This window comes from Oryctolagus cuniculus, chromosome 20 (assembly GCF_964237555.1).
Source record: "Oryctolagus cuniculus chromosome 20, mOryCun1.1, whole genome shotgun sequence".
Classification (NCBI taxonomy): domain Eukaryota; kingdom Metazoa; phylum Chordata; class Mammalia; order Lagomorpha; family Leporidae; genus Oryctolagus; species Oryctolagus cuniculus.
This window is the reverse complement of record NC_091451.1, coordinates 19,929,053-19,948,323: the sequence shown is the minus strand read 5'-3', so window position 1 is coordinate 19,948,323 and position 19,271 is coordinate 19,929,053. Positions and strand designations below refer to the sequence as shown.

The 19,271-nt window shown below is 58.5% G+C and overlaps 1 protein-coding gene and 1 long non-coding RNA gene across 5 annotated transcripts in view; one reads left to right on the top strand and one right to left on the bottom strand.

Moving 5' to 3' along the window:
* MIDEAS (mitotic deacetylase associated SANT domain protein) overlaps positions 1–19,271 on the top strand; it is a 68,502-nt gene that overhangs the window by 12,291 nt on the left and 36,940 nt on the right. The window contains exon 1 of one of the 4 annotated variants that reach the window (XM_051826007.2): positions 14,097–14,234. The exons of the other annotated variants lie outside the window; for them this stretch is intronic. The gene's annotated coding sequence lies outside the window, so the exon portion shown is untranslated. Of the gene's footprint in view, positions 1–14,096; positions 14,235–19,271 lie in introns of those variants that run through there. 4 annotated transcript variants of the gene reach the window in all.
* Positions 5,527–13,784, bottom strand: LOC103351686 (uncharacterized). The gene is made up of 3 exons (XR_519418.4): positions 13,473–13,784; positions 12,758–12,958; positions 5,527–8,081 (listed from the first exon to the last, which is right to left on the bottom strand). It is a non-coding gene; the product is annotated as an uncharacterized lncRNA (long non-coding RNA).

Genomic DNA, 19,271 nt, shown 5'->3' with positions numbered 1-19,271 from the left:
TCTGGAGGCTGCAGGCTCCTCGGGACGGGGAGAACTCTGTCTCCACTGGGACCCACCATGCCAGGTGCAGTGCAGGGGCCAGCTGGTCAGGCACACCCCTCAAGGAGCCTGGAGCCTCTCTGAGCCCTGAGACTGGGCTGATGGGGCAGTCTGGGTAGGGGAGACAAGCCCTCCCCCTTAGCGCACACCCTCCACATCTTGCTCTTAGTCTTCGTGGGCCCCTCTCTGGCTCCTTAGCCTTCAGCTGAGCTCAAAGATTCTGAGATGCATAGGAGCTGTGAGCATTGCATTAGCGACTGGATTTCTCCTCTGGGAATCGGAACCATTCCAGTGGAAAAGGGAGGTGTTCAGGCCGGGATCCTCCACACACGCTCGGTTCCACTTGGAGGACTCAGTGCCGCCCCATGCAGGCAGGGCCCACGGCTGGGTGCTTGCTCCCTAACCGGCAGTGACAGCTTGAATTGTGTTTCTCCCCAGAGTTGGGTGAGACCCTTGGTCAGGGAGAAGGGGGCGGGGTTTGGGAGTTACCACCTTGCCTCTCAGATGAGAGGTTGGAGTTCCGGCTTCAGGCTCAGTGGGAGGAGCAACCAAGGTGCCTGGTGTCCCAGCCGCTCAGAGGGGAGCCTCTCCCGTGCGGGAGAAGTCACCTGGCTGAGACGTTACCCAGTCTCCTGAAGGGGAGGGCTTAGGGGCTGTCAGCATCCCGTCACTCCTCGTCCAGTCTCCGGGGGAGGGAGGCTCTGCCTCCTGCTCTCCTGGCCCCCAGCTCCTAGAGGCGAGGGCCTTCAGTTCTGGTACCCTAGACAAAGGAATTCGTTTCCCTTGGGAAGAGACGCCTGCAGTTTTGAGCTTTCTGGCTGTGGGCTCTGGGGATTGCCAGCATTCCCAGAGGAGCGTTCCTGGGTGCCTCGGAACGGGAAGCCGTTGCCCCCACAAAGTCGAGTGTGTCGTGGCCTGGAAGTGATTGCTGCTGCTGAGGCTTAACCACCAACGTGGGGTCAGGAGGACCCTCCAGCGAGGGAAGGTGCAGGGCCGTTCCTGGCCAGTGTTGGCTGTGGCCTACTTTACACTGAACTTGCCCGTTTATGTCCAGACGAAGTGAAGTTGTGTTAAAAGCAGCATAACACAGAGAAGAAGGCTCAAATGACCAGAGTTGTTTTATGAAAACACGGCTTTGGTCATGCCACCCTTCTTCTTCTTTTTTTTAAGATTCCCTCCCTCCCTCCCTCCCTTCCTCCCCCATCCCTCCCTCCCTTCTTCCCCCATCCCTCTTTCCCTCCATCCCTCCCTCCCTCCTTCCTTCCTTTCTTCCGTGACAGAGAGAGAGACGAGACAGAGAAAACAGATCTCTTTCATCTGCTTGTTCACTCCCCAAATGGCTACAATAGCCGGGGTGGGCGGGCTGAAGCCAGGAACCTGAAACTTTCTGGGTCTACCACTGGGCAACAGGGGCCCAAGCACTTGGGCCATCCTCCGTTGCTTTCCCGGGCACATGAGCAGGGAGCTGGATCAGAAGTGGAGCAGCTGGGACACAAAGCAGCCCTCTGATATGCACACGGCGGCGCACCCCCTGCACCACCACTCCAGCCCCTGTCACGCAACCCTCCCCCCCCCGCCAACAGCCTGCAGAGCCCTGAGCACTGGCCGCTTTCCTGGTCTCTCCTCCTGCCACTTTGCCTTCCCTGGCGTGGCCCTTTATGTCCCAGCCAGCTCGTCAGCCTCCTGGACATTCACTCCTCTGTGCCTTTACTGTGTCCCCTGCCTGGAAGACCCTCCCCGCCTTTTTCCTCTCTGCAGACGCCCTTGGGGTCAGCCAGAAGTCACCAGCTTCCTTGCTGCCTTCCTGAGCCGCCGCCTTGGTCTTTCTGCATCGAGCTGCCTCTCTGTAGGACGCTGGAGTCAGCTGCAGGTGTGCCTGGCTCCTCACTGGTGCAGAACTCTGCCTGGCACGCTGCGGGTGCCCCACGATGAGGAGAGGACAGCCGGGAGAGGATGTGGGGTGCAGCGGGCAGGCCCGGGGCTGGCCTGGCTCACGTGTGTGCTTGGTGAGCGGGTTCTTGGCATGAAAGCTCCCACTCTCTCTTAGCGCCTGCCAGCTCTGCTGTTTCTGAGCCTGCCAACCAGACCATGGTGCGGGTGGGAAGGGGACTGGGGGACACAGAGAGCAGTACCGGCCCTGCGGAGGCTCCTGTGTTGAGAAGCTGGGTTAAGGGAGACAGAATTGTCCCCTTCCCGCCAGCTCCAACCCCTGCAGAAGGACCACTGCTGGCTGCCCTGCAAGGGCCCTTGGCTTCTCGTGCCCGGTCTGCTGCCTTTGCACAGGGGAGGAACTAAGGACCGAGTCAGCAGACCGTGGGAGTGATGGGCTCTTTAAAACGAAAGTCCTGTTCAGTCTGGTCACGAGGTCATGAGGGCGGGCTGTGGGTCTCCTGTTGAAGAGGAACAGATCTTGACAGTGATTTCAGGGTGCGGGAACCTGGGGCTCAGTTTGTCTATCAAATGAGGGGCTGAGGTGCCATGGCGTGCTCTCCGGCTTGGAAATTCCAGTGTCTGTGATTGGAGCCTGGCAGGTGGTGTCTTTGTGGTGACCACAGTGGGGACCTGGGGTTATCATCTGGAGGTGTTCCTGTTACGGAATCAATGTCCCGGTCCATAGGCCACTCCCAGAGCACTGTGGGTAGCATCTTTCCTGCCATGCTTAGGGTTAAGCCACCTTAGGGCTAAGTGCACCTGTGCGTGGAGGTGTTAACGACGCGGGCATTGTCTTTTGCAAAGTATGTTTCCACGCCTAGGAGCACACGCATTTCCCACATGCCCCAGTGTCTTTGTTCTTGGTGCCTGGGAGATCACTCAGGGGAAGCTTGGGTGGGGGCCGGGTGGGTTTCACATCCAGGGAGGTGCTGGCTCATTTTGGTGGTGGTGGTGGGGGATGGGCAGTATGTGAGAGCTTCCTGTGTTTCTGCCTCTGCAGGGCCTGTTGTCTTCTCTCTGCCCATCCCAACCCCCTACCTTCCTACCCACATTTCTCTGTCCTGCTTCTTTATCTCCCCCCCCCCCCACTGCAAATCACCTGTGCTGCCTCCCCCACCCCTGCAGTTTCAGGGTGTGGCTGCAGGTGCCTGACCCCCTGAGGAGTTGGGAAAAGTGCATTTTGAGGACAGACCTGATTGATGAGACTGAGTGGTGTCGTTAGGAAAGCAACTTTGGAAAATAAGGCCATCCAGGGCTCTCGGGGTAATACGTATGTTTATATGTGTTTATGTATTTTAACGTAGAACTCCAAGCTATAAGAAAAGGTTAACTTTCTTTTACTTATTAGTATTACTCTGTAGAATTTATTCTAAGGAAATAACCTAAAAACAAAAACAGCTGTGAGTATGAAAACATTTATAGCAACATTGTTTAAAACAGCAAAAAACTAAACTGCTTCAGTGCCTCACGTGGTTCTACTATGCCTCTCGACTCCTACTGTGCCACTGCTAGGGGAGTATGAGGATGACGTTAATTCATGGAAAAAGAATGGAGTTTGCTGTAAAAAGTAAGACACAAAGTGGCATGCGTATTGGTGGGTGCATAAAACCTGAGCTCACTGGCCATAGTATGCACAGGTGTGATATAAACAGTGGACTCAGGTGAAGAGGTTATGAATGGAGGTTTTGTGCTTTATTGCTTTACTAATACATTTAGTATCCATATTACTATTATCACTTTTAAAGACAGGGCCTTCACATCAAAGCCTGGATCTGGGTGGGAAGGAGGCCAGGGGGAGGGACTGCAAGCCTCCCATCTGTTACCACCAGGAGGACCCAACTGCCCTGTCTTATCAGCCACGGCACCACGTGCAGGGACGGGCGGATTGGGCTTAGCCTGACGAACAGGCTGGCTAACCACACAACTGCAGGCCTCGCTGTGTACTCTGCCTCATGCTGGTGCAGGCCACTCCCAGGTGGCCTCAGAGCCCTGGGTTTCCAGGGAACCTGCCTGGGGAGCATGTGAGGCCCTGGGGCCTCCGAGCTGCCCACTCAGCTCACTGCCTGGTCCTGCAGGCCCGGCCACAGGCCGAGGGAGCTGATTGTGACTTGTGCAGCTCCCAGCAGGCAGCAGGCAGGGAGTGCTTCGCAGACTGACCTCCTGCAGCCCTGCCTCGCCCTGGTGGGGCCTCGAGAGGCAGTGTCTTGGGTGTTTCCTTGAGTGCACGTAGTTATTATAGTATTGAATTTGGAGCTGCCCTTTCGTGCTGGCATCATAGCTCCCCACCGCTTCCCCATGCAGGACCCTCTGACCTCCCGTCTTACCATGAACCCCCTGGGGCCTGCAGCTGCAGGTGTGGCCCTGCGGCTGAGCAGCTGACCCTCATCTGACCCCCTTCTCATATCTCTGTGGCATCTCAGAACCGCAGGCTGCCTATGAGTGGCTGCCTCCTCAGCTCACACGCGTGGTCGTGCCCCCTTCGTCTGAGTGGGCGATTTTCCTGGCATGTGCAGTGCAGTGTCTTTTGGTGGGGATGGAGGCCCTCAGCCTTCCCCTGTGAGCAGCCAGGGACTGTGCCGGGGCAGGAAATGGAGGCTCCTTGGTGTTGGGGGAGCAGGAGTGCCCTGCGAATGCCCGGGCCGTGGACAGGGCCTGGAGGGACTGTGTCCTCTCAGAGCATGTGTTCGCTAACACCAGATTCCAGAAGCGTCAGAGATGCGGAGGTTTTTGTTCTGTGACCAGAATGAAACAGGACCTGGGGCTAGAGCTTTGCCAGAGTCAGAAAGGAACTGGAAAGAACACGTGCTCAGGGCCTGCATGGAGGGGGCTCAGGCCAGTTTCAGATCTCCCATGACAAACCCTGGACCGCCCACGTGCTTCCTTAGAATATCGTGTTTATTCCTAGATGCCCTGGCCCCATCCTCAAGGCCACCTAAAGCTTTTATTTATTTGGAACAGCAGAGAGACAGAGCGAGCACATGGTTCCACCTACTTGCTCACTCCCTAAAAGTCTGCAATGACCGGGGCTATACCTTGCCAAAGCCAGGAGCTGGGAACTCAGTCCAGGTGGCCCATGGGAGTGGCGGGGACCCCACCGCTTGAGCCCTCACTGCTGCCTCCCAGGGTCTGCATTAGCAGGAAGCTGCAGTCAGGGGTCGGAGCTGATTCAAACCCAGGTGCTTCATCACCGGACACAAGCATCTTAACCACTCACTAAGTGCCTGCCTCTCAAGCCCAGTTCTGATCATTGCTGGTGGTGTGGGTATTAACTGGCACAGGATCTAAGTAACTAGCTGTTTCCCTGAGCTCAGGACCGAGCAGTAACTGCTTGTCTCAGTTCCCTAATTTAGAGACCACGTGTGTGTGCCCTAGGGTTGTCAGCAGCTCAAGTTTTTGAAGCTTGAAACACATTTCCATAGAAACAATACTATAAATGGTGGTTGGGTTCCTAGGCTAGCCCACAAAGAGCCCTGCCATCACATCGGAAGTTGCTGAAATAAAGTATTAGTAAAATTGAGAGCACACTTGCAGCAGTAAGAGTTAGCACCCAGGACGTTGGAGGTTAAACGGTGTGGGTTTATTTGACTTTGTTTCTTTGGTGAGAGGTGCCTTTTGGAGCCCTCCGGATCAGGGAAAGCCGCAGCAGGGCCCTCCGTGCCCTGCCCACTTGTAACTCCTTCACCCAGTTTACATTCCTTCTTTGCTCATCAAGCCAGAGCCTGGGCCTCTGCCTGCCCCCTGGGGACCCTGGGCGGGGTATTTTGATGAGGAGGAAATCCTGTTTGGTGGCCCTTACATCATTGTCCTCGTCATCACGGATATCGCCGTTGAAGCCATCCTGACCAACTTAACAGAATAAACATCACACCTGAGCAATTTGCAGGGTTTAGAATTGCTTGCTGATGGCTTCTGATGTTCCCGTGCAAGCTGTGGCGTGGTTCCTAAGTCCTCCTCCACATCTTCCCTCGTGCTGACTTTGTCACTTGATGCGATTTCCTCGGATTGTTTCCAGGTTATCGGTCTCTCTCCTAATTGATCCTGTTACTGTACCATATCATCCCGTGACGGGTTTCCGTTCTGGGGGCTCTTTATACATGTGCCCCGAGCACCTCCTGTAAAAGCGTTTTAGATCGTTTTCCCAGGATGTAGCGCGCCAGCCACGGGTACGTGGTCGGAATCCTGAACTCTTGCGGCACGATGCTAAATCACATTCTAGAAAGGTTCAGACCCTTTATAGTAGCGCAGCAGTGTCTGGGCAGCTGTTTCCCCGACAGCCCTGCCGACAGCAGCTTTGTTTTATTTATTTACTTATTTTCACGTTGACTCGGGCCTTAATGGTGCTGATTTGCATACTGCAAGCTGCTGCTGAGGCTGCACATTCTTGCTCTTGGTGATGGGCTGCTTTTGCTTCCTCGTGTGTCAGGCCCTGCTCATCTCCTGTGACCGCGGAGCCTCCCGCATACACTTACCTCCTCAGGGAAGCACAGGGTCCTCTCCTCCTCCCTGGCTGGGGCCCCACACCGTCGACCTTGGCCGAGTCACCTCCACACCTGTCCACCTGCCTCCTTCGCCTCCTCTGTGCTCCGGGCCTCAGCCCTCTGGCTGCTGAGGGTCGGGTGGGAGAGGAACAGACACTGGGGCCCTGCGATGGAGGCCGGAGGGCAGGAGGAAGATGTCCGAGTGGCTCCTGGAGCAGGTTCATGAGGTGCTCTCCTTGGAGGGAGGCTGCCCAGGGAGCTCTGCGGGGGAGCCAGGGGCGCAGCGAGCCGGGGAGGGCGCTGGTGTTCATCTGTCTCATGGGTCATGCACTCGAAGGCCGGCAGGGAACAGCCGCAATGAGATGACAGAGGCTGGCACCGTGTGATGATGGATGACAGTGACCTGTGACCTAGGGGCAGGGCTGTGGGCAGTTGGACCATGTGAATCTCCTGCAGGTGCCACTCCCTTCCCAGTGTTGCTCAGTTCCACCTCCCGGGAGGGCTCAGCCTGGCCCCTGTGCGAGGCTGTTTTTCTTTCTTCTTCTTTTTCTTTCTTTCTTTTTTTTTTTTTTTTTTAGATTCATTTACTTATTTGAAATTACACAGAGAGAGGAGAGGTGGAGAGAGAGAAGTCTTCTATCCACTGGTTCACTCCCCAAATGGCCGCAACGGCTGGAGCTGCGCCAATGCGAAGCCAGGAGCCAGGGACTTCTTCCGGGTCTCCCATGTGGGTGCAGGGGACCAAGGACTTGGGCCATCTTCTACTGCTTTCCCAGGCCATAGCAGAGAGCTGGGTAGGAGGTGGAGCAGCCAGGACTCAAACCGGCGCTCATATGGGATGCTGGCACTGCAGGCACTGGCTTTACCTGCTAGGGTGCAGCGCTGGCCCCTGCCAGGCTCTTTTTCATGACAAAGGAGAAATCCAGATTTTAGATTAAATTCCCTGATTTAAAAAAAAAGTTGCAATAAATTTGATTACAATGAAACATAACACATAGATCAAAGAAAAGACATCTGGGAGGGAGGAAGGGCTTGTAAGGCTCTCTTCTGTGGCCCTTCCTGTTGCTCACTTCCTTACTGGGAAAGCATGGGCCCAAGGAGGTATCTTCAGCTTGCAGAGAGAAGGAATCGGAGTCCAGGGGCTGAACTCCATCCGTGTGGCCCTGGATGAGCTGTCTGACCTTGCTGAACCTCACCGTCCTTATCCAGAAGGTGAGGATAATGGATTCATGCCAGGGTGCTGTGGGCAACCTGGGGCACCCACAGTGTCGAGCATTTAGGAGAGTCTGATAGATGTGTTAGGCCCTGTGTAGGAACATCCGGAAAATCAGACGAAGAACAGGCTTAGACTTTTGCTCTTTGGACTCCCAGTCCAGAGCCTGTTCCACGTCACACTGGCCCGCTTCCATGGGAGTATCCGGAGGTGTCTGGACATAGGAATCCTTCTTGTCCTTAGGTCACTTTATGAGCGCTTGATTGCCCAACAGCTACTGGCCTCAGCCAATGGGGCCTCCAGTTTTGTGGGCTTTGCACTGCGGGAGACCGAACCTCAGGCGTAGCAGTATTCACGACACCATCGTCGCTCAGTCGAGGAGCCGCAGATCCGCACGTGCGCCAGGATTGTGAGGGAAGCTGGGAAAGAGGAAAGTGCTGCTCTTAAACCCCTGAAGCACGCAGGCCGTCAGTTGTGAGCTGCATCCTGATGTCGGCGATGTGAAGGTGGGGACAGAATGGCAATAAAAGGATCTGTTCCATCGCGTTGCTCTCCAGCACGCACTTGCTCTGCACCGACCATCTGTGGGTGCCGCGGACACCAGGGTGAGGGAGCTCCGGGCCTTGCCTTCCAGGACTGTGAGCCTAGGGAATGGTGCCGGGCTCCGGAGGGGGTGCAGGAAGCAGGCAGAGACCAGTGTGGACGGGACTGGGCAAAGATCAACGGGCAGTGCCGTGGGAACTTAGGGGAGAGAGTGGCTCTTTGAATCCTGAGCAGAGACCCAGACACAGGTTTGGGTGCCTGGGATTTACCTGGGAAGAGCTCTTAGGAGGGATGGAGGAGGAGGAGCAAGATAGACACAGGGAAGATGCTAAGCCGGGGAGGGTGTGTGGCAGTTGGTCTGGCTCCTGTGGGAACCCACAGGAGCCCTGGAGCCTGAATTCCACCACCTCTGAACTGGTCCCACCCAAGGCTCCCTTTGAGAAGGGGGCAGCTATGGGCTGTTAGCAGCCAGCACTCATGGTAGCTAGGGGACAGTGCCTGAAAGAAGGGGAATGGGGGGGCTCCTACAGTATACACTTCATGGCATATACTCGCTCTGCCTACAGAATCAAGGAAGCCTTCCTGGAAGGGTTGCCAGTAAGCGCAAATCCGGCAGGAGACTGGGTGAGGGTTTACCTGGGAGGCAAGGTAGGAGGAGGAGGAGCAGGTGGAAACTGAGGTGAGAGAACAGGAGTGATGGGGAACCTCAGGTGGTTTGGCTGTGTGGGGCTGGGGCTGGGAAATGGGGCAGAGCAAGACTGTGCTAGAAACACAAGTGTCTAACAGTCTGGCGAACAGTCTTAGCCCCAGGCAGGTGCAGCAAGCTACTGCAAAGACGTGTGACCACCCTGATGGCAGCACACGTGACTAGAAGCAAGATCAGTTAGGACACGAGAAAAAAAATGATGGCGAACACTTACAGAAGACTTAATGAGTGCCAGACACTGTTTTAAGCTCTTACTCGTCACCCCCAATTTGCAGATGGGGAAACCGAGGAGTTACATAACTTGCTCAAGGTCATCAAACTAATGTGAGCCAAGGTTTGGGCTCAGGTCTCGGCTTGTCCTCTCAACCCGAGCATTCCCGTGCATGTGGGATGCATCAGTATTGTTCTCTTTTACAGATAATGCACACATCAGATCTCTTGGCCCACGGCCACCAGGTAGGGGAGCCAAGCTCCAGAGAGTGGCCAGGGCCTCTCTGCAGAGGACACGGGACAGTGCCGCAGTGGGGCCTCTGGGAAGCTGGCAGAGTAAGGATGTTTCTGTCCCGTGGCCCTTCCCGACTGTCCTCCCTGGCAGCCACACCTGTTTTGTCCTTTCCCCTACACTAAGCCAGACGTCTGCCCTGGAGTGACAGCAGCAACTGGGGACATCTGCAGAAGCTCCCTCTTAGGCCTGACAAAGGCCCTCAGAACCTGGCCTGGGCCTGCCAGAGGGGGAGGCTGGGGAGGGGCAGGTGGGAGAGCCGAGGGAGGTGGACAGCTGTGGGCTGCCCCAGAACAGGTGAAGTCCGTGTGAGCTGAGGGGGAAGGTCCCCGGGGTCTTCCAGGGCGAAACAGAAGACCGTGCAGGGACTTCTTGGCACACAGTGGCTTAACTGAATGACTGGGGTGGTTCTGAGCTGCAGCTCTTTCCAGAAGGAGCTGGCACAAAGAGGCGAGCAGAGGCACAGCTGTCAGAGGGGTGCCCCTGTCCCGGCGGGTGGGCAGCGCCATGGAAATGCGCGGTGGCCAGGACACAAAGGGCAGTGCGCGCAGAGCGCCTGGGAGGACATCGCAGACAGGATTGGGCACTGATGCGGGAACCAGGGCGGAGGCCAGCAGAGGCCACTTGAGGCTGATGGGGTCTTTGCAGGTAAAAAGAACTCTTGCCTGGAACAAGGTCCTTGCAAGGGGGAAGCTGGCTCTAGGAGAAGCAAGTACAGGGTCGAGTAGGGAAACCAGTAGCAACTGCACCCCCTTGTTGCACCTAGCAGGAGACGGCAGGATGCAGCTGTTTGGCCGTTTGATCCTTTCGAGCCGCTGGAAGGTGGGCATTCTTTCACTGTTCATTCAACAGACACCACGGTGCCACCGTCGTGGCCCAGAAGGCTGGTGACAGTTTTCCACAGAAAGATCTCGCAGGGGTCTGCTCAGCAGGGCACAAACCCAGCGCTGGTTCCCTGTTCTCTGCACAGCTTTCTCTTTCTTTTGTTGGAACTGTAGGCAGAGGTCCCAGAGGCAGTGTCTTTATATTTTGCTGAGGGAAGTGACAGTAGGCACACGAGATCACAAGGAACCTGGCCTTGGGACTCGTGAGGTCCTCCACAGTGGTTCTGCCCCCAGTTCCTCACACTGTGGTGTGTGGATTGGCCGCTCACTCAAACCCACCACGTGTGTCGGCCTCAGCGGATGGGGCCTGGCCCAGGGGGGACCATGCAGATGGACAGAGATGCGGGCACTGGGCTGGGAGAAGAATACTTTCCTTTTTTTTTTTTTTTAATATTATTTATTTGAAAGGCAGAATTAGAGAGAGAGAGATTCTTCATCTTTTCTGGTTCTCTCCCCAAATGGCTGCAGTGGCCACAGGTCCAGGCCGAAGCCAGGAGCCCAGAACTCCATCTGGGTCTCCCACATGCGTGCAGGGGCCCAGGCACTTGGACCATCTTCTACTGCTTTCCCAGGCACGTTAGTAGGGAGCTGGATTGGTAGTGGAGTGGCCAGGACTCGAACTGGCGCTCAAGGGGAAGCTTGTGTCACTGGCGGTGGATTAACCCACCGTGCCACAGCACTGGTTCCAAGAAGAAAACTTCTCAATGGTGAGTGAGGGCAGCAGAAAGTGTGGAGGCAGGTGGTGAGCAGTGAGAACCTGGCTTCGTTGAAGTCCCCTCCCTACTTCTAACTGCTTTACTGAGATATATGTAGTATGCTGTAGACACTGGTGATGGCCTTCCAGGGCAGTGACAGCCCTCCGAGTGGGTCCCTGGGGCCCAGCGTCCTGTCCCTTTCCTTCCTGGAGTTTTTCTTTGTCCTCACACAAGCTCCATGGGAACTGTGCCTGTCTTCCCTGCAGTTGGTGAAGGAGGTTGATGAACGGTGGAGAAAAGCCCACTCTCTGGGCGTGAGGCGCTGGGACACCTCCCCCTACCCAGAACAGTCCCCTTCTAGGTTGCCCCAGAGGCTTACAGGAGGAGCTGGGGCTTCTAAAACCAAAACTTTCACTTCACATGTCAGTGATTCTGCACTGTCATATCTGCAGCACAACTGACCTCCAGGGCTTTCCCAGAAGGCTTGCAGCTTGCTTTCTTCTTTTTTTAAACACATCCTCATCTGCCTGCCTTTGGGAGGGCCACGTCCCCTTCTGCCAAGTGGGGAGCTATCCGGAACTGCCCCGCCTGCTCGCCGAGGGGGCCTGCGGGTGGAAGTTCAGTGGGTGTGAAGGGAAGTGCTACTCCCAGGTGAGCACTGCTCCTGCAGGCCACCTCCTTCTGCTCCCTGCGCCTCTTCCAGGGCCAGGCCCCAGAGCCTGAAGCTGAGAGCCTGGCATGGGACAGGGAGGAAGTCCTGGTGGGACCAGCAAGGCTAAGGAGGCGCCCTTTGGAGTGGCTCCCGCCCGTTCCAGGGAGGCTGGGCCCTGGCTTCATGGTGGCAGGCTCTTCCAGGAATGCGCTCCCCAGCCGGGTCGGGTCGTATGGTTGTTTGGGAACTGTCCCTGGGCTGGTCTGCACTAGCTCCCTGGGGCTCCTCTGGCCTGGCCCGAGGCCAGCGGCAGGGGTGGCTGCAGGTCTGCAGAGGGCTCTGGAAGCCGAGGGCTTAGCAGATCAAGTGGTTTTGCTTTTGCTTTCCTACTTGGCTGAGTTGTCAGCAGGAGGAAAGAAACCAGGCAAATGGAAAAAGCAGAAGGGCTTTACGCTGAGCCTCCCCAGGAGCCCTAAGCCTGGGTGCTACCCGGGGGCCTGCGTGCCCGAGTGCCCCAGCCTGCCAGTGCCTCACTGCCTTCCTCTGTGGGAGGTCAGAAGAGGAGCAGGGAGGTGACAGGTGACTGGTTTGCCCTGTGACCTTGTGCAAGTCACTTAACCCCTGTCTGAACTTCAGGGTTCTCATGCACAGAATGAGAGATAAAACACACACACACAGGCTTACAGAGCAGGCAGTGCGTGAAGTGCCCTGAGACGTGTTGGGAACAGTGCTGTGTCAGTGGCTGCTGCGTCAGGGGGCCCAGTCTTCTCTTGGTAGGGGGCGGGTCCCCGACTCCCCCATTCACTTTTTGCAATCACCACATTGTGGATGTGAAACTAGAAGGTATTATTTCAAGAGGTCACCTGGTCAAGTCCCCTGGCATAAGAATCTGTATTTGGTAGATAAGACCGTTCTAAGTGATCATTACTGTGACATAGCTGTCATAACACGGTGCAACAGGGCTACAATGGGTCCCTTTCCGAGGGCGAGTTGTGACCTCCAGCTGCACCCAGCCAGCAAAGGGTTGGAAGAGGATGGGAAGGGCCCTGCCCGGTGGGAGCAGGTGCAGGCTCTGTCTCGGGGCAGCAGGTAGCGTCAGTGTCATGCACTCACCTGGCGGGTGGTCCTGGGCCGTAGTTCCACACGCTCAGGGCGGGCGACAGGATCATATCCCACGGCCCCTTCTCTGCTCCGGGAGAAAGTGAGGGCTGCACCTGGCTCTCAGGACTGGCCACGGGGGAACGTGGCTGCCAGGACACAGCGGCGTGTTCTTCAGTGGTTTTTCCTTCAAAGGAAAATCTTCTGACTCATCTCCTTGGAAAACAAACAAACAGGAGAAAAAAAAAATAGCCAAAACACAGGGAAGAGCAGGGCTGCCTCCCTGACCTTTCCCTGGCCTGCAGGAACCTCCCGAGCTGCCCCGCTGCGTCCCATCTTCCCACCAGTCCTGCCGGGAGGCGGCCGAGCCTGGATCTGGGATGTTCAGGGAAGTCAGGGAGAAGCTGTTCCCGGGAGGGAGGGGCGTCCCCGAGCTGGCCTTGCGCTGCCAGAATTAAAACTAGTTTTCATCAGTGAGGATGCGTGTCCTCACAGGGGCTGGGGCCAGGTCCCAGTAAGCTGTACACGGCCAGGAAGGCTGCCGGCGGAAAGCGAGCCTGGGGAGGCTCTTGAAGAGCCCTGGCGAGGGCTGCGCAGGATTCCCCTTCCCAACGCCGGGGCGTTTGCTTCTACGAAGCAAACGACCCGTGCCCTCCCCACACCGCTGAACACACACTTTCCTGGCAGGCCCGATGGGTTTCCAAACATTTCGTCACCGTCTCCTCCTGACCTTGGTGTGCACAGGGAACGAGAGCCGCGTGGCCTGTCGGTTCCAGCAAAGCCGTCGGGGGCGCCGCGCCGGGGGAGGGCGGCGACGGGCTCGGGAGTGGAGGTGAGGGCTGCTGGAAATCCCCAGCCCGCGCCGCCGCCGGAGGTTCGCAGACGCCTTCCCCGGCCTTATTTGGTCGCAGGAAGTGGGCGGCGCCGGGCCTGCAGGCGGAGAGGCCGACTCGAGACAGTTGTGCTGATCAAGTGGGAGAGCGGGTTCCTGCTCGCCGCGGTGCCGCGCGCGCCGGCCGGCCGCTGGGCGCTCCGCGCTCCCAGCCGGGAGTTGTGCAATCCTTTGTAGCACGCCAGAGAGTCCTCCTCCTTCGCCGGTGCCTCTCGCCCTCTCTCTCTCTTTTTTTTTTTTTCAAGCTGTGAGCTCAACCGATGAGTCAGAGCCGTGCAATCCTGACACTGCATCGCAGGACTGGGGGTGACACGGAGGGAGGGAGAGCGCGCGCGAGGCGGCCGGCACGGGCGCGGGGCGCGCCGAGCTCCTGCGCCGCGAGCGGGGGGTGACAGCCCGCTCGTCCCGCCCGGGCCCTGCCAGCAAACTTCCCAGTCTCGGGAGGCGCGAGCTGGCGGAAACCCCGCGAGCGCCGCAGGGAGGCGACGGCGCCTGTTTGTTTTTAAAATCGGGGAGTGCGTGCAGGCGGCTTGGAGTCCCGGAGGCGACCGGAGGCGGCGGCGGGGAGACAGCCGAGGCCAGAGCGCGGGCAGGAGCCGGGTAAGTGGGGGCTGCCCGTCGGCGGCTGAGGCCTGCACGCGGCGGTGGCCGCTCGCCCCGCGCGCTGCAGCCCTGCAGGCGCGCGAACTTGTGCGGCCTGGGTGGCGGAGGGAGCCGGGGCGCGTGGCCGTGCGGTGAACGCCCGCAGCCCGCCCCCGCGCGGCCCGCACCGCCCGCGGCTGCGTGTGCAGCGCAGCCCGCCGTGTTCGTGCAGCCACGCAGCTCGCGCGCGGCCCCCGCCCACCCGGGCGCGGCCCCGGCTGGAAAACCCTCCCCGGCCGCCAGGCCCGTGGCGGCGGCTCGGGAGCACGGCTGCTCCTCACGTCCGCTCGCGTGACGGGGCACAGGCCCTGGCGGCGCGGCGAGGGGTTCGCGAGCTCCGGGAACACGGCGCGGGAACCCCTTCCCCTGCCAGCGTGCACGGGAAGGGGGACGGAGAGTTTGCGGGACCGGGGGGCAGGGGCAGCAGGGACCTGGAGCGAGTGCAGTCGAGGCCTAGGCTGGAGCAGTGGGCCCGCAAGCGTTGAGCAGCCTCACCCCGCGCACCCCGGCGCTGCGGGCGCACCTCGGGCTTGTCATCTTCTCGGCCGCCCCCGCACTCCCGCGCCGCTGCGGCCCGGTGCGGTGTGCCCAGGTGCCTGTCGGGAACGCTGGGGCCCTGGTCCGTTGGCCCCCCAGACTGCGGGCGGTGGATTTTATCACATCCTCCCCACCCCAGCGCAGGAACGTGTGCACCAGGTTGTCTCTCCGAGGCCCCCTCCCCGCCTGCCTGGGTAAGAGCCCAGGGCCACTAGAGGAACTGGTACACCCTGGGACTTTTAAGCCTCAGTCCAGGGCGTGCTGACCTGGAGCAGACACCTGCGACCCAGAGGGGAGGCCAGGCCTGCAGCAGGAGCCCCTGGAGGGGATGGAAGGGGAAGTTTCTTGCCCCATTTAAAACTTTGTTGGTCTCAACTTTGGTGGCTGTTTCCTGCTTGCGCCATCCTACGTCAGACCTGTGTTCCAGGCTGTGGAGCCTGGCTCAAGGGGCGGGATGGGGAAGAGCCGGCTGGCCCTGGCTGGCCCTGCAGGTCGCTGGGGCACGTGTGCGCGGGGGATCCCTGTTGGCAGTCGCGGCTGGGGGGAGGGGAGGTCTGGCGTGCTCCAGCAGGGGGAGCCTGGCTCTCCGCGCCCCTCCCTGTAGCTTCAGGATGGAAACTGGAAACCTGGTGGAGGTGGAAGAAGCCGCTCCTCGCTGGCAGGACCTGATGGAGGGGAGGAAGCTACCTGTGCTCCTCCAGGACCCCTCCGGGAAGGTGTGGCAGGAGGCCCTCAGGATCAGAGACGTGCACCCCTTCCGGGGCTGTGAGATGGACTCAAGGCCAAGGGGAAGGGAGAACCCTTTCCAGTTTGACAATTTATGAGTCCTCCTTCCTGCTGCTCTGCAGAGTGAATAATATGGGTGTAAACACTCAATTGCTGTGATAAACCATCTCGCTCATGGCCGGGTCCAGTCTCCACTCTAGCTGGGTTGGCCTCTGGCTGGTCACTGTGGTCTGTGTGGCTTCCAGGGGACCAGGGGGTAAAGAACTGGGAGGACGACTCCTGGGTCGTACAGCTTGCTGGGGGATGGCCTGTTTGCTCCCAGTGTGGCTTCAGCCCTGTCTCCCAGTGGCTCTCTGAGCTCTTAACCCCAGGCTTGACAAGAGTGCCCTGGGAGGGGCCGGTGCTGTGGTGTAGAGGGTTAAAGCCCCGGCCTGCAGCGCTGGCATCCCCTAAGGGTGCCAGTTCAAGTCCCAGCTGCTCCACTCCTGATCCAGCTCTCTGCTAATGTGCCTGGGAAAAGCAGCAGAGGATGGCCCAAGTGTTTGGGCTCCTGCACCAACGTGGGAGACCCAGAGGAACCTCCTGGCTCCTGGCTTCGGCCTGGCCCGGCCCTGGTTGTTGCCGCTATTTGGGAGGTGAACCAGCGGATGGAAGACCTCTCTCTCTCTCTCTGTGTGTGTGTGTCTCTGCCTCTCTCTGTAACTCTGCCTTTCAAATAAATAAAATACATCTATTAAAAAAAAAAAAAAAGAGTGCCCTGGGAGGGCCCAGGAAACAGAGCTGGAATTTAAACTAGCCCTGGTGTTTGAGCCTCTGGGCTGCTGCTTTTAATACTTGCATGGTTTTTTTTGCAGGGGTTGGGGGGTGGGGAGGATGCAGCTGAGGGCTTCCTGTGGCCACAGAAAAGCTGCCATGAGGAGGGAGTGGGAGAAGGGTCGGGGACGCAGCAGGCACAGTGTCCTGGCCTGGAAGGGCAGTGGTGCCCGGGCCAGGAATCTTGGGTCTTGACAGCCCCTCCCTCCAGTCGGGTTCCAGCTTGGCTCGTGGTGGCGTGAGGGTGGGCACAAATGCCTGGGAGATTCCTGCTTCTCTTCCTAGTCCTTTTTTGAATGCCACATGGGAACACCCATTGCCACCTTGCGGAGTTACTGGTGCATATGTAGTCCTGTAGTGGACTAAAAGGTGCCCGAGGCTTGACACACACTTCAGCGGTATGGTCACCCCTGCTGTAGTATGCGTTCCGTATTGTTCCACAGTGCCTGACACATCCCACAAGTGTTCATGGGGCAAGTGAATGAAAGATCTCCATTACGAACATGAACGTGAGCCCCTGCTCCTGGTGGGGACTCCTCTCGCTACCCTACTGGTTTCAAAAGGGTCAGTCTGCCACGGGTGAGTCTGGTGCTGGTGGGCCCAGGTCCCTGGCGCTGTGCTGCAGCTCTGTGTCCTGGTCATCCCAACCCCGTGGGGACCTCGGGGTGAAAGAGTTGAGAACCTCCCGCCTCTCGGGATCTGCTAGCCAGGCTCGGTTGGCATCTTGCTTTCACACACATCACACAGAGGCAGCCTGGCCTCGGAGGCGCCTTCCCTGACTCACTGAAGGCTGCAGGAGATGCAGCAGGTGGCCGCATTCCGGGGGAGGGCCTGCTGTGGGCGTTTGGCCCCTGCGTGGGCGCTGGGCTGGGCTAGGTGGAGCATGCTGAAGTCCCTAGGTCTCCAGGGGATCTGCACTTTACATTCAGAGCAGTGTTCAGGATGCTGTGAGACTGTGAGCTCATTTTGTGAATCAGAAGCATTACTGCATAACTTCAGTGTTAGAAACTGCAAAGCCGGATCACCCGCCCTCCACCCCCAAGGCACACACATGTACTCGGGCTCTCGGTCACACGCTTGGGAGCACTAACAGTTAGTGGGGGCATCTGTTTAGATGCCAGAGCCATCCGGCAAAACCCGTCCACACCCATTCCCACCCCCACACTCAGAACACCATTCCTGGGTGGTGTGTGGACAGTCACCCGGGCAGTGACTCTGAAGGAGTCTGGCGAGTGCATGGGTGTGAGGCCTGGCCAGGCTCAAGTTCATGCTGCTGCTTCTCCTCTTGGCAGCCTGACTCTGGGCATTGCTTAACTTCCTTAGCCTCACTTTTCTCATCTGTGTAATGGGGATGATACTACTTCATAGGGTTGCTGTGCAGGTTAAACAAGGTTATACATGGGGCACACAGTAGGTGCTCAACAGGTGGTGACTGTCATTTCTCCAGTTCCCACCAGGTCCAGCCCCTGTTTGCCTTCTGCTCTTACTTGTTCTGCTGGTGGGACAAAGCAGTCCCCTGGGCCGCGGGGGCCTGTGTAGATGCAGCTCATTCTCTAGCTCCCTGGGCATGGCCGTGTGGTCCACCCCTGCTGCACAGCCCCGGATTCCAGAGCTGTGCACCTTCCTGAGGGACTCTGGCTGCAGACCCTGCAGAGCGGGCCAAGGGCTCAGCTTCCCAGAGATCAGCTGTGCTCCGGGGGAACCTGCCCGCCCAGGCCCCGGGGCTGACTGCTCACGTGGGCGGGAGGAAGGCCTCCTTCTTCAGCCAAGGAAAAAGTCCCCTTGTCTTTGCTTCACTTAAACCTACCCAGGGTGACCTCAGCAGAGGTTTGGGTGGAGCTGGAAGTGGAAACTGTACCTCCAAAGACCCCTTGGGCTCTCTGACCAATGGAAACAGGAGCAGGGCCACAGGCACACCAGATATTATGTAAGAAGCAAGTTGGGGGTCTCCCTGAGGGAGGCGATTGCTGGCTGTGGTTTGCAGGAGCTGGTGGGGAGGGGGGCTCGAGGCGTCCTTGGCAACCGTTCTTGCCCTTGCTTTTCCTGGAACGCGGCCTCGCGCTGTGGCCAGCCAGGGAAGGTGCTCCCTGTTCCCTCTGTCTCTCTTCCCAGCCACAGCGAGCTGGTGGTGAGAGCGTTTTTTCCAGGCAGAAGCTGCTGCTTCCAGGAGAAGGGGGAGGGGAGCAGCCAGGGCAAGGTTTATCGAGGCCAAAGCTTGGAGACAGGGAAGTACACCGGGCTCGCGGCCGAAGCAGGGGTTCCCTCTTCTCTGGGGAAGTGGGGTCCAGAGCAGAGAGGAAATGGGGAGGGATTTTGATCTCCAGCTTTTCCCAGTCTTTGGGCAACCAGGGGCCCCATTCTAGCCTGCTGCTGCCAGTTCTTTGGAGAAGACTCCGGAGGTCAGAAAGTGATAACTTGCAACCCGGACCATGCACTGAGCTGGCCTTCCTCCTGCTGCCCGGCCCTGCTCGGGCTAGCAGCTTCTGAGCAAGCACCTGGCTGGTCCCCGTTGCAGCCTGACCTTGCCCTGTCTGAGGCCCCAGGAGTCGGCCCAGGGCCGGGAATCACTTCCGGGGCCGTCTTGGTCAACTGCTTTGCTTTCAGACCGGGAAGCTGCAAGGCGGAGAGTTACTTGCAGTTCCTGGAGACTGTGTCCACTTTCATCTCAGGAGAGTGGGAAGAGGGGCGGCCTTTGGATCCTGTCGCTGGTGCTGCCCCTGCCGGCGTGGAAGCTGGGAGGGCTGCTGGGGCGCAGGAAGAGCCCAGAGGAACACTGTCTTGGCTCCTGGGTGTGGCTCCGTCCTCCGTGGCTCCCTAGTTATTTGTTTGTGTGTGAGAGAGAGCTCGCTCCGCGGTTGGGAGGCTGGCGCTGAGTGAAAGCAGAAGTGCCCACACCGTGTCAGCTGTGCTGCACGCAGA